Source organism: Triticum urartu, chromosome 4 (assembly GCF_003073215.2).
Source record: "Triticum urartu cultivar G1812 chromosome 4, Tu2.1, whole genome shotgun sequence".
Classification (NCBI taxonomy): Eukaryota; Viridiplantae; Streptophyta; class Magnoliopsida; order Poales; family Poaceae; genus Triticum; species Triticum urartu.
The window spans coordinates 454,767,136-454,780,235 of NC_053025.1; positions in this window are offsets into that span (position 1 = coordinate 454,767,136).

The following is a 13,100-nucleotide window of genomic DNA, read 5'->3' on the forward strand; positions in this document are numbered from 1 at the left end:
ATTTAGGTGCCACTTTGAGATATTGTTAACACTAGAATAAACAACAACTAAAAGAAATAGAAAAGAAATAAAGAGAAATAACAAAGGAAAAGTAAAACAAAATTAACAAATAGGAGAAAGACAAAAGTACAGTGTGCACTTGAGCCCACTGGCTATAGTACCGGCCCAACCCACCATCCCCATCTTCTTCTTGTTCTATTCATCAGGGGCTGGCTGGACGGGCCTGCGGCGTCCATGCCGCCGATCGCCACGCGTCGGCCATCTGTCCTCCTCCACGATGCCTACTTGACACCCCCGATCCCCCCTCGACGAACCCTAGCTTGCCATTCCCCTCCCCTTGCGCCGTTTTTCTTAGTCCCCGTGACAAGCCGAAGCTCCGTCGCCATGGTCGTCACAAACCTCGCGCCCACCGTCGTCTCCGCCACTTAGGACTGCACCGGGAGCTCCGCCATCGTCGTCCTCATCGAACCAAGGCCACAGATCGGGCTGATGAGCTTTGCCTCGTCTGGATCGACCACGTCAACACCACCGGTCCCCGAAGCTCCCCTTCTCCGATTTGCCTGCTCCCGACCTCCCCCGCGCGTCTGAGCACGCCCACAGCTCATTGGTGAGCTCATGCACCTCCTCCCTCTCCTATTTTTCTCGCGCCCATCCTCTACGTGGGTTCCCCGCATCACCGCCGTAGCCGCTCCGCTGTGTCTCACCGTCGTTACTCCTCCGGTGACCATATGGTCTGGCTGCGAGTGTCGCTAGTCTCGCGGTGGACTCCTGGTTCAAACACACCTCGCTGCTCCCCTCGTTCTCGAGCCATAGCACAAGCCCCGCCGGAGCCGAAGCACCGCCTCTGCCGCCCACGACCTCGCCTCCATGCGCGGCCGCCTGCTCATGGCCTCGCCCTTGTACATCTCTAGCTGCGACGCCCGTCCGCGCCCGCCGGCTGTAGCCCTGGCCGCGCGCTCGCGCCGCATCTGGCCGCGCTCGCCTGCGCGAGGCCGCTCCACGCGCGTGCCCTCCTGCTCGTGGCCGCGACCCCGCCGTCCCGGCGTTGAGGTCTGCCCACTGCTGACGCTCGTCGGTGCCCAGCTCGCCTTCTGCTCGCACGCACCAGCCCCTGTCCTGCGCTCGCCCCGCCACTCTCCTGCACCCCCGCGCGCCTGTACTGCTGCTGCCCTACAGTTGTTGCTGCTCGATCGCGTCGTGGCTGCCGCTGGTGCTCTGCTGCTCTTGCTTGCTGCCTGCTGCTGTTCCTGCCACTGCTTGCTTGCGCTGCTGCTTCTTGACCGCCTGTAGCGCCGCCGCTGCTGGCCGTTGACGCAGTGCTTTGCGTGCGTGCCCGGCCCAGCCAGGATGAGGCACGGCTTGTGCCTTGGCACTGGCCATTGTTTAATTAGAAGTATGTTTAGTTAGGATTATTTTAGTGCTAAATTAGCCTAATAGCAATTAACGCATGGGACAACCCCTATTAAATATTGTTTAATTAAACCACAGACAATGACACGTGGATCCCTTAGAAACTATATTGGTCAACCCAGTCAAAGTTGACTGTTGACTTGATGACTCAGCACACCCAGGCCCCACTTGTCATACACTAGAATAGAAATCCCCTAGCACACTTAGCAATTTTGTTCTATAATTCGAGTTAATAACAAAATCTAGAAAATGTTTAAAATTTTAGAAAATCATAGATAATAAACCGTAGCTTGGATGAAAATACTTTGTACATGGAAATTGTTCAGAACAACGAGACGAATCCGAATACGTAGTCTGTTCGTTCACCACATGGCCCTAGCATAGCGAATATACAACAATCCACCTCCGGTTCGTCTGCCCGAAAATGCGAAACACCAGGAATACTTTCCCGAATGTCCCCCCCCTTCGCCGGTATCACCTACCGCCGCGTTAGGGCACAACTAGCACCGCTCAACTAGCACCGCTCATTGTCATGTCATACATCGTCATGCTTATATTTGCATTATTCTTATTGTTTCTCCTCCCTCTTCTCTCGTTAGACACCGAGACCGACGCCGCTGCTACCCAGTACGACTACGATATTGACGACCCTTCTTATTGTGCAACAGAGCTTCCAAGCAAGCCCCCCTTGATCACCAGATATCGCCTATTCTTTTTTCAACTGCTTGCATTAGAGTACTGTAGCATGTTACTACTTTTCGTTAATCTTATCCCGATGCATAGCCTGTCTTTGCTACTACTGTTGTTACCTTTACCTGCAATCCTAAATGTTTAGTATAGGATGCTAGTTTATCATCAGTGGCCCTACATTCTTGTCCGTCTGCCATGCTATACTATCGGTCCGTGATCTCTCGGGAGGTGATCACAGGTATATACTAAATAAATAATACATGATACATGTGGTGACTAAAGTCGGGTCAGCTCGTTGAGTACCCGCGGTTGATTCATGGGTTGGGGGCTGAAAGGACATACTTTCCCGACGACCCTCTGTGTGGATTTTTGTGGCGGAGCGACAGGGCAGGTTGAGACCACCTAGGAGAGAGGTGGGACTGGCCTTGGTTGGCGTCTGCGGTTACTTCAAAATAACATGCTTAACGAGATCTTGGTATTTGAAGATTGGACTGGAACGCCTGCTCTTGTATTAAGGAGGCTAAGTCTGTTTCCGCCCGCCCTCGTAACGTGCAGGTGTGCAATAGACGATGGGCCCAGACCCCTGCGCCATAAGATTTAGACTGGCGTGCTGACCTCTCTGTTGTGCCTAGGTAGGGCTATGATACGTCTCCAACGTATCTATAATTTTTGATTGCTCCATGATATATTATCTACTGTTTTGGACATTATTGGAATTTATTATCCACTTTTATATTATTTTTGGGACTAACCTATTAACTGGAGTCCCAGCCCAGAATTGCTGTTTATTGCCTATTTTAGGGTTTCGAAGAAAAGGAATATCAAACGGAGTCCAAAAGGAATGAAACCTTTGGAAACGTGATTTTCTCACCGAACATGATCTAGGAGACTTGGACCCTACGTCAAGACATAGAAGAGGAGGCCACGAGGTAGGGGGGCGCGCCTACCCCCCAGGCACGCCCTCCATCCTCATGGGCCCCCTGTTGCTCCACCGACGTACTCCTTCCTCCTATATATACCTACGTACTCCCAAACGATTAGATACGGAGCCAAAATCCTAATTTCACCGCCGTAACTTTCTGTATCCACGAGATCCCATCTTGGGGCCTGTTACGGAGCTCCGCCGGAGGGGGCATCGATCACGAAGGGCTTCTACATCAACACCATAGCCCCTCTGATGAAGTGTGAGTAGTTCACCTCAGACCTACGGGTCCATAGTTAGTAGTTAGATGGCTGATGTCTACTACACAACCTTCTTCTTGTAGACGTTGTTGGGCCTCCAAGTGCAGAGGTTTGTAGGACAGTAGCAAATTTCCCTCAAGTGGATGACCTAAGGTTTATCAATCCGTAGGAGGCGTAGGATGAAGATGGTCTCTCTCAAGCAACCCTGCAACCAAATAACAAAGAGTCTCTTGTGTCCCCAACACACCCAATACAATGGTAAATTGTATAGGTGCACTAGTTCGGTGAAGAGATGGTGATACAAGTGCAATATGGATAGTAGATAATAGTTTTTGTAATCTGAAATAATAAAAACAACAAGGTAGCAAGTGATAAAAGTGAGCGTAAATGGTATTGCAATGATGGTAAACAAGGCCTAGGGTTCATACTTTCGCTAGTGTAAGTTCCCTCAACAATACTAACATAATTGGATCATAAAACTATCCCTCAACATGCAACAAAGAGTCACTCCAAAGTCACTAATAGCGGAGAACGAACGAAGAGATTATGGTAGGGTACGAAACCACCTTAAAGTTATTCTTTCCAATCAATCCGGCGGGCTATTTCTATAAGTGTCACAAACAGCCCTAGAGTTCGTACTAGAATAACACCTTAAGATACAAATCAATCAAAACCCTAATGTCACCTAGATACTCCAATGTCACCTCAAGTATCCGTGGGTATGATTATACGATATGCATCACACAATCTCAGATTCATCTATTCAACCAACACATAGAACCTCAAAGAGTGCCCCAAAGTTCTACCGGAGAATCACGACGAAAACGTGTGCCAACCCCTATGCATAGGTTCCCAATGTCACGAAACCCACAAGTTGGTCACCTTAACATACATCAAGTGGCACGTGGTATCCCATTGTCACCACAGATATCGACGGCAAGACATACATCAAGTGTTCTCAAGTCTTTAAAGACTCAATCCGATAAGATTACTTCAAAGGGGAAACTCGATTCATTACAAGAGAGAAGAGAGGGGAAGAAACATCATAGGATCCAAATATAATAGCAAAGCTCGCGATACATCAAGATCGTATCATCTCAAGAACACGAGAGAGAGAGAGATCAAACACATAGCTACTGGTACACACCCTCAGCCCCGAGGGAGAACTATTCCCTCCTCGTCATGGAGAGCACCGGGATGATGAAGATGGCCACCGGGGAAGGATTGCCCCCTCCGGCAGGGTGCCGGAACGGGTCTAGATTGGTTTTCGGTGGCTACGGAGGCTTCTGGCGGCGGAACTCCTGATCTATTTTGCGTTCTGGAAGTTTTAGGTCACATAGGTATATATGGGTGCAGGAGGTACGTCGGTGGAGCTACGGGGGCCCCACGAGGCAGGGGGGCGCGCCCTAGGGGGGTGGCCGCGCCCCCCACCCTCGTGAGCACCTCCCATATCTTCTGACGTGGGGTCCAAGTCCATCAGGTGGGTTTCCTTCCAAAAATAACTTCTCTAGTTGATTTCGTTCCGTTTCGACTCCGTCTGATATTCCTTTTTTTTTCTCTCAAAACACTGAAATAGGCATAAAACAACAAATCTGGGCTGGGCCTCTGGTTAATAGGTTAGTCCCAAAAATAATATAAAAGTGGATAATAAAGCCCAATATTGCCTAAAACAGTAGATAATATAGCATGGAGTGTCGGCGTTCTGGGAACGGGGGTCCCCAGACTTGCCTGCCTGCGGCCTGCGGCGTGGCTCAAAGGGGGGCCCAGCACGGCCCATCTTCATCAACACAGACCCAAGACCCTCGCGAGGGGCCAAGCCTCGCGGGGCGGACGACACGGAGCTTCCTTAGGCACGGCCTTATCAGGCTGGCTCGCGAGGAGGCGGGGAGATCAAGGAGGGGTACCTCACGAGGTGCCCATGACGCAAGCCATGACGACCAAAGGCGCCAGGCGGGCGCCAGCCCGCGCAGTGTCCTCCTTTCCTCTTTGGTGCAAAGGGAGCAAGCGCAGCCATGGAGTACCGAGGCATCAGGCAAAGGTTGCCATTTTGGTGCAATAAGACCAAGACCAGGAGGACTGCAAGACGGAGGTCATTGTGGAGCCCAAGACGGCGTCACCACCAGAGCTTTGTGCAGGCGAAGACTACTTTTGTCGGGATAGCTGGTACTAGCTGTCCCCCTTCAAATTAGCCCGCCATTGTTGGCTCCCTTCCCGCTCGATATTTGGGAAGAGAACCAGGGCCTCTATAAATAGGACCAGCCACCCACAGGGTAGGCAGGTAGAGAGAGGAGAGAGAGAGGCTGAGGACGAAGAAGAGAAGATCGAGATCCGAGAGAGAGAAGGGTGACTGAACTCCTCCTAGCAGTTCGCCCCCCCAGCCAAGAACAGACCCTCGCGAGGCTGTTCTTCCTTGTATTGTTCATCATCATCAGCCCAAGAGGCAATCCACCACACCACACATTGGAGTAGGGTATTACACCACAATGGTGGCCCGAACCAGTATAAACCCTGTGTCCCTTGTGTCGTTCTTCCCATAGCCTTGATCTTAGCGAGGCGGAGGGGAGCGGGTAGGTAGGAGGCAAAATCTCCGCGCGCACCCCAGTGTTCGAACCTCAAGGGTCAGCCGGAACCCGAAATCCGACATTTGGCGCGCCAGGTAGGGGTGCGCCGGAATTCGTCTTCCACCACCCCGTTCTCCTCCAACCATCGCGCCCATGTCTGACGCTCGTCGGGCCCGCGCTAAGCGCCGGGCCGCTCTCGCTTCCCGCGTCGCCCAGATGGCTCCTGTCGGCGGGCATCCTCGCCGTTCCCCGTCACCTGCCGTCAACGCCGCCACCGGCCCGGCGGGGGACGAGCAGCAAGCATCGTCTCAGCATCCGTCCGTGCAGCAAGACGGCCGCACCACAACTCCCTCGCTCACCCCAGCTGGTTCTTCGTCCCGCGCGCTCCACGCACCCATGGAGGCTCGAGCTGCGCTCATCGTTGCAAACGAGCTCCTGCGCTACCGTCCCGTCGACGACGTCTACGAAGAATGGCTCGACCGCGGCGCCGAGCTCGTCGGCGCCGCAGGGGGCTCTCCCTGCGCCATCCATTCCGCTGCACCGCACCCCGTCCCGCGCAGGCGACGAAGCTCCGGCGGCGCCCCGGCCGCCTCCTCCTCAAGAAGGCTCCATGGCTCCAAGGCGCGTGGCCCCTGGGCGGAACCCGCTCTGTCAGGTGCCAGCGCGGCAAGAGCAGAGCTGCCAGGAAGTCCCTCGCCCGCAAGAAGCTGCCCGGGCGCTCCCTGCTCCAGCATGTCGCGACCATGCTCCTGCTCCCGCACATCAAGACCCCGCGCTGCTCCCAGCTGCAGCGCGTGGGGACATGCAAGACCAAGCTCTCCGTCACCCAAGGCCTCCCGTGGCCACAGCAGGCTGCCGTGCCTTCACCACCGAGCTATGCAGCGTCGCGTGGCCCGGCAAGTTCAAGCCAGACCTGCCTCCTCGTTACGACGGAACGGCTGACCCTGCGGAGTTCCTCCAGCTCTACGAGCTGGGCATTGAAGCTGCCAACGGAGACGAGAAGGTCATGGCGAACTGGTTTCCCATGACACTCAAGGACGGGCCCCTCACCTGGCTCCTGAACCTGGCTCCAGGCACGATCTCCTCCTGGGACGAGATGCGCACCCGCTTCATCGCCAACTTCCAAGGTACTCGCGACCGGCCACCCGCCGTGAGCGACATGCGCCGCATCAAGCAACAACCCGGGGAGACCCTGCAGAAGTACATCCAGCGCTTCAACAACGCACGCCTCAAGATTCCCAGGGTGACTGAGGAGGCCATCATCTCAGCCTTCTCCGACGGCGTGCGCGATGTCAAGATGAAGGAGGAGCTGGCGATGCATCAAGACCTGTGCACTTCCTTGGAGCTATTCAACTTGGCAACCAAGTGCGCCAGGGCTGAGGAGGGGCGTCTCTCCCTCCTCGAGCTGCCTGCCGCAGACCCAGAAGAGAAGAAGCCAAAGGCCAAGGATGTGAAGCGCAAGGGGGCTGCCGTGCTCGCGGCAGAACCAGACACCAAGCGGGGCAGAGATCAGCCCGAACCTCCCAAGGGCAGTCGGTACTGTGTGTACCACGACCTCCACACCCACAACACCAACGAATGTCAGGAGCTCCGAGCTGTGCGAGAAGGAAGGATCGGCCATCGCCCCGACCGCGGTGACCGAGGCTACGGTCGAGGAGGAGGAAGGAACGCAGGACGCTGGGAAGACCGTGGCCCACGCCAAGGGTGGCGCGATCAACCTCGCGAGGATCGCTGGCAAGACCCGCCTCGTGAGGGAGACTGGAGGGATCAGCCTCACGAGGATCGCCCGCAAGGCAACGTAGGCCTCCCCCCGCTGCCGCCGCAGCCAAGGAGAAACAAGGACCGCCACCAGGACGAGGGGGCCGGGGGCTTCCAGGAGCCGCGCGCGATCGCCTGCATCCTCGGTGGGGCTCAAGCCCCAACCTCTCAACGCATCTTCAAGCAGTTCGCCCGTGAAGTGAATCCAGTCCTCCCCAGGCTCGAAGCCACGCACCCTCTCAGGTGGTCGGCGTGCGCCATCACTTTCAGCTCAGCAGATCAGCTCAAGTGTGCGGCTACAGCCGGAGTCCTCCCGATGCTTTGCTCCCCAATCATCAGCAACGTGGTGGTCACCAGGACCCTCATCGATGGCGGGGCAGGGCTCAACGTCCTGTCTATGGAAACATTCAACAATCTCCAAGTGCCCTACAGCCAGCTTCAGCCAACCAAGCCTTTCTCCGGAATCACCGACGGCTCCACAGTCCCGATTGGGCAGGTCCGCCTCCCTGTCACCTTCAGGGCACGCGACAACTACCGCACCGAGCTCATCGACTTCGACGTCGCTCACATTCGCCTGCCGTACAATGCCATCCATGGGTACCCAGCGCTGGCCAAGTTCATGGTCGTAACTCACCACGGATACAACGTCCTCAAGATGCCAGGAAGTGGCGGAGTCATCACGGTGCCCTGTGAAGAGAAGGACGCGGTGTGTTCCCTGGAATGAGCCTTTCAGGCCGCGTCACTGGAAGACCCGGATCGCGGAAGCAGGAGGCTTCCCGAGACCGCCCCCAAGAAGAAGAAGACATCGTCCGGCCCGGCCCCTCAGGAGGCAGGCCCCTCTGGGCCCGTGCCTGCCCGGGGGGAACCTCCTTCCATCGCATAGGAAAGCGCGCTCGGCGCCCTCCTCAGGCAGGGCTCGGAGGCTCTCTCCTGGAGGGCCACCGACCTGGCTAGGGTCACGAGGGAGGCGCTTGGGCACCACGTGGAGGCGTGTTTCGAAGCACGTTTCCCTTAAGAAGGAGTAAGGCAAGGAGAGCCAGACCCTCAGGAGTTCGTCAGCAAGGCCATTCAGGAGCTACAGGAGTCAAGAGTCATGAAAGGCGGCGGTCGCCTACCAGCAGTGGCTCCCCATCCACGCGAGGATGGTGGGTTGCGCGTCTGCATCGACATACCAGGGCTCAACTGAGTCGCCTCTCTGGAGCGCCTCTGGCCCTCGCGACTGGGGCGCTGCGGAGGTCCACCCCACAGCTACGTTCGCATGCCTTACGGCTTGCCGAACGCGGCTGCCACGTACCAGCGCCTCATGAGGGGCATCATGGAGGCACAAGAGGCCAGGCGTTCCGCGGCCCTGGCGAAGATGGAGATGGTCCGCGAGGAGCCACCATCGCCTCTGGAGCGTCTCGAGGCCCCTGGGCCTGGGGGCTCGTGAGGATCGACTTCCGCAGCCCCCCGAGTCTGCTACACCAACACCCCTTCATCCTCAACGTCATCAGGTGACATCTTTCAAGTTTCACTTCCAGCTGGGAGCGCCCCCCAGGGCTGCATTATTCCCAGGCCGCGTGGGTCCGTCCCTGCGGCATGTATCCCTTTTATTTCATGTTGTTAGCTTACCTTGTTGGGGGCGCCCCTCGGGCTGCATGATCCCCAAGTCGCTCGGGCCAGACCCAGCGGCATGTATACCATTTGCGTTTATTTCTGGTTATGTGTTCGAATCACCATGCTTGATTATTTGATGCCGGTCCACGGCACCTCTTCTTCTCCATGCCGACCACTTGCACGTTAAAGGGGGGGGTACCTGAGCATCGCGACTCAGGGCTCTTGCTGGCTCTCCAGCCCTCACCCTCTGGCCTTGTCCATGGCATCGCGACCTGGCATACCAGCAACGGCTGAGACCTGCTCGAGGGCCGGGACCCGAGGACGTAGAGTGCCGACATCTAACCGAATTTGCAGGGACACATCACAAGATAAGGCCCAGTGCCAGGCGCAACCCGCCTAGAGGTAGGGCCCCGTGAGTCCCGCGCTGGCTCACGGGTGCCCAGATACACCTCGCCAGGCCCTACCATGCCAGCCACGTGTCAGGGCGGGGCTGTACACGCCCCGGGGGCTCCTCCCGGAGGAGGGGCCCTCCCACGTACCAGTGGAAGCACCATGCTCCGCGCTGGCCGACGACACTGCCGAGGAGCGGCTATGCCCGTACACATACGGAAGCGCTATGCTCCGCGCTGGTGATAAACAACTGAGGGTGGCCCCCGGGCCGCATCAACCTCAGGGAGCCCAGAGCTCAGTGTCTAGCCTCATCGTAACGCCTCCCCTCGGGAGTGCCGCGCGAGGGGGCTGGGCACGGGGGCTGCGCCTGGGTCACGCCCAGACGCACGCCGCCCAGCCAGGCCCCCCCGGGCCTGGTTCATTGCGCGTCTCTCCCCGAGCGGAGCCAAGGTACGAAGGCCGTTTGAGCGTCAAGGGGGACTCCTGAGCATCGCGACTCAGGAGCCTAACTGGTCACGTAGCCCCCCGCTCCTTAGTTCCGAAAGGCTAACGGCGGTTGAGGTATGCGCGTGGCCAGGCTCTGCAGACGTAGAACGGTAGATCCACCCACATCACACCTCCCTACTTGCTGTTCGTGCGCCAAGGGGGACTCCTGAGCATCGCGACTCAGGAGCCTAACTTGTCATGTAGCCCCTCACTCCTTGTCCCCGTCCTGGTTTCTGGTCGGGACTAACGCTGGGTGAGGTATGCGCGGGGCTGGGCTCTGTCGGCGTAGAACATAAGCAAGTAGGAAGGAAAAGCGCAAATTTCAAGGAATTCAAAAGCAAATATTACAGTCCACACTGTTATCTCAATGCCAAACGCAAGTTTAAACGCCTCCCCGAGGCATGATACATGTGCAGGAATTAAAGGCAGGACATGAGCCACAACGGAGTCACTTGTCGGCGGTGGAGCAGCGCGGAGTGGGTTCGCCTTATGGAGCAGCGGGGTCGGCAGCGCCTTGCTTCGGCTTGATGTTGAAGGCCCGGAACTTCCCCAGCAGAGCCTCCGCGCGACCCTTCACGGCCTCGGCAGTGGCAGCGGCACGCTCGCCGCTTACTGGCTCCAGCAGGCTGTCGAGGTCGACGCCGGGATCGCGAAGGTAGATGTGGGTGAGGACCCGCGTCAGTGCTGCAGAAGACAGGACACGCGCCTCGGCCTCGGCCGTGGGGCCAAGGCCAAGGGCGACATCTTCAAGAGCACGAACCAGGAAGGGAAGCAGCTTGGCGGGGCCGTCCTCGGCGCCAGCCAGCGGGCTCTCCAGGCCGCTGTCGTAAAGCGTCCTCAGCGAGGAGCGAGCCTTCGCCTCCATCTCTGTGAAGGCCACGCGGTCCTCAGCAAGAACCAGGGCCTTGTCGTCCGGCTCGGCCTTCCTCGCCCCCAACTCCTGCTCCAGCGCGCCTAGGCAGTCGCGGCGCTTCCTGAGCTTGACCTCCCTCCTTGACGGCCACCTCGCGAGCCTTCACGCCTTCTTCCTGCTCTTGGCGAAGGCGGGCCTCTTTCGCGAGCTGGTCCCGTAGGCCTTGCAGCTCGTCCTCCAGCGCCTTGCAGCGACCACGGACGTCGACCACCTCCCCCAGGGCTGCGTCACGAGCAGCCTTCGCCTCAAGGACAGCCTGCTTCTCCTCATCACAAGCCGTCGAGGCCTGGACCAGCGCCGCCCGGATCGAAGCGTCGGAGCGAACCCATCCTGAAGCCAGCTCCAAGCGCCCGGCCACCAAGCGAGGGTCGGCGCCAAGAAGATCCTGCCACAGTCGGTCCAGCTCAGCAGCAGCACGATCCAGAACGGCAGAAGGAGTCGGAGAGACAGCAGCCGGTGGAGTAGGAGGAGAAGGCGGCAGGGCAGCCACAACATCCTGAGGCGGAGCCTGCTGCGTCCCAACGGCTGTAGTGGCGGCGGCAGGCAAGGACACCTCGGGAGTCACTTGGGCCGTGGGGGCTGAGCTCGCCCCAGCCGGCTCAGCCAGGCCTCGCGAGGACAACCGGGCAGGAGAAGCCTGTGCGTCGCGGTCACCCTCCTTCGCGGGCAGAGGCGCTGCCACGGATGGAACCTCAGGAGCTCCCTTCGGCTTCTTTGCTGCGGGCGCCAGCCTATCCAAGAGATGCGGACGTCAAGCCTCAGAAGCAGAACAAGAAATAAAGACAAGAATCAAACGCTTATGGGTCGTCGCCAGTGAGCTCGAGCGGCCTCCGGCCAAATTTGAAGCCTGAAAGCCGGCTGGAAGGGTCAACCTCGGGAAGCTTGGAAGCGGAATGTGCGTCCGTGGTCCGCCTCGGGGCCGGGGCAGACCCGCGGGAGATCAGCCCGGTCCTGTCCTTCTTCGGGATTGGGGGCAAGCTCCCGCCGTCCTGCTCGTCATCATCCTCGTCGTCATCGCTCGGAGAGAGGCAGAGAACACAGGACCTGCGCCGGGGGAGGGGAGCCCTCGACTCTCCATCAGTCGCCTCAAAGTTAGGCCCTTTTTCCCGCTCCCCTCCTTCCTCCTCTTCGCTGGAGTCGTCGGAGGACACGTCCACTGATTCCCCGGGAGTTTCCATGGGCACGGGCCCGTCCCCGTTGAAGACGGGCATGGACTCCACTACCTGCTCCCAGTCGTCGTGGAGGAACAAGGGCATAGGAGCGCCCTCCAACCTCGCCACATCGCCCCCGACCAGAGATTGGAGGACCGCAGCCAGATCTCCGTCGGCCAAGGCCGCGGGGCTCGGATGGGGCCTCCACATCGTAAGTGAGTACTGCCGAAGCGGAGCCAGCTGGTGCTCCAGGAATTCCCTCAGCAGCGATGCACCGGTCAGCTTCGCCGCCTCCATGTTGGCCGGCCTCAGATCCGCGTCCATCTTCTCCAACACCAGCCTCGCACGGGGGTCCGCGAGCTCCGCTCGACCCCAATCGCTGGAGCTCGTAAGCTGCTCCATGGGCAAGATCAGCCGAGGGTGGATGCGCCCAACATTCGCCAAGACCCACTTGCTCCTGAAGCCCTCGATCCTTTTCCCGGGGTTCGAGATGGCAATGGCGCCACCGTACGCGATGAAGCTCGCGCACGCGGAAGCAGGACCGCGAGAGGTCCGGAGGTAGAAGTAGTGGCGCAGCAAGGCCACTGAGGGCTGCACCCCTACGTGAGCCTCGCAGTAATAGGCGAAGATTGCCAGGAGAAGGACGGAGTTGGGGTGGAGATGCAGAGCCTGTAGCTTATAATGGCGGAGGACAGAGAAGAAGAACTCAGAGAAGGGAGGCACCAGGCCAGCGGCAATGGCACTTACGAAGAGCGGATAGAAGGTGCTCCCTTGGCCCTCAAGGGTGGCGGAGCCGGCCTTGAACACCTTCGCCCCGTCGATGCCCCGCACCGCCGCCATCCGGCGCAACCGGGCGAGGCTCGCCTCCGACATGTTCGGCGAGTCCAGGGCAGACGAGTACCAAGCTACGGCCGGGGGCTGATGAGGCGCCATGGCTTCCTAGGTCACGCGGTCGGAGTAGAT